General features: G+C 38.9%; 1 non-coding gene across 1 annotated transcript; it reads right to left on the bottom strand.

Annotated features, from left to right (window-relative positions):
- Window positions 1-1,139: 1,139 nt before the first annotated feature.
- LOC127739839 (small nucleolar RNA R71) lies at window positions 1,140-1,246 on the bottom strand. The gene has a single exon (XR_008000581.1). It is a non-coding gene; the product is annotated as a small nucleolar RNA R71 (small nucleolar RNA).
- Window positions 1,247-1,544: the final 298 nt, after the last annotated feature.

Here is a 1,544-nt window from a genome sequence, read left to right as displayed (position 1 = left end):
ATGAGAATGAATTTGATCGGGAGAATGCAACATCTCCTGAACCCAATGATTACCCCACTTCTGAACTTACCCATTCTCTTTACTTTCTGCCATTTATTTTCATGCTCATTACCCCAAATCCCCATTTAAGATTCTGTACTTTAATTTCTGTTATTTACTTTCCAGTCATTTAAATTTCTGCAAGTTCTCAATCTAAATTCTGTTTAGCTCAACTAGCATATTCTTCTAACTAAAGTTGCTTGACCAATCGATCCTTGTGGGATTCGACCTCACTCTATTGTGAGTTTTACTTGACGACAATTCGGTATACTTGCCGAAGGGAAATTTGTTGAGAGACAACTTTCCATGTATCAAGTTTATGGCGCCGTTGTCGGGGATTGTTTTGAATCAACAATGATTAAGTTTGAAGATCGCTAGATTGAGCATTTTTCTTTTTGTTTATTTGATTCAGTCAATTTCTTTTAGTTTGTTCTAATTTCTTCCTCACCCCCTTCAATTACAATTTTGCTCACTAATCCACTAGCTGTTTGATAAGTTGCATCACTCACACTAATAATTACTCTAACAAGAATAGTTTCTTCATTTTATGTACTGTTGTGCAATCTATCTGTTGTATGACAGGGAAAAGAGAAGGAGTTTTAACATCCTTTGATTCAGAACCTGAAAGGACCCTTTGGAGACTAAGAAGGGAAGCAAGAGGGAAAAAGAATTATTGGTGCTGAGGAAGAGGAAGAATACTTTAAACCTAATATGGAAGAAAATTTGGAGAACAATCATGAAGAAGAAGCTCATAACCATGCTAGAGAAGGCCATGCAAACCATGCTGGGCAAGAAAGGAGAGTTCTAGGCTCCTATATCAATCCTAATCCAGGAAACTGTGGAAGTTGCATTCAAAACCCCAGCTCATCACTCTTGTTCAGAATAATTGTTCATTTGGAGGAAGTGCCTTCCTGAGAATTTGTGACACTGTGAAGTCCAATGGAGTCCATCCAAATGTCTATAGGTTGCTCTTGTTCCCTTTTTCACTCAGGGACAAGGCATCCAAATGGCTTGAATCCTTCCCAAAGGAAAGCTTAACAAATTGGGAAGATGTGGTGAACAAGTTTTTGACAAGATTTTACCCTCCTCAAAGGATCAACAGGCTGAGAACTGAGGTGCAAACTTTCTGGAAACAAGATGGTGAGACTCTTTATGAAGCATGGGAGAGGTTCAAAGACCTAACAAGAAGATGCCCACCAGATATATTCAATGAATGGGTTCAACTTTACATCTTCTATGAAGGTCTTTCCTATGAGTCAAAGAAGGCTGTGGATCATTCATCAGGAGGCTCTCTAAACAAGAAGAAAACCATTGAAGAAGCCATAGATGTCATTGAAACAGTTGCTGAAAATGACTACTTCTTTGCCTCCGAAAGAAGTAACACCAGAGGAGTAATGGAGCTGAACCACATGGATGCATTGTTAGCTCAAAATAAGATGATCACCAAGCAGCTAGCAGATCTTACCAAGAAGGTGAAGGAGAACCAAGTTGCAGCAGCCATCACT

This window comes from Arachis duranensis, chromosome 6 (genome assembly GCF_000817695.3).
Source record: "Arachis duranensis cultivar V14167 chromosome 6, aradu.V14167.gnm2.J7QH, whole genome shotgun sequence".
NCBI lineage: Eukaryota > Viridiplantae > Streptophyta > Magnoliopsida > Fabales > Fabaceae > Arachis > Arachis duranensis.
Note: the sequence above shows the minus strand (reverse complement) of the source record. Positions and strands in the feature narration are given on the sequence as shown.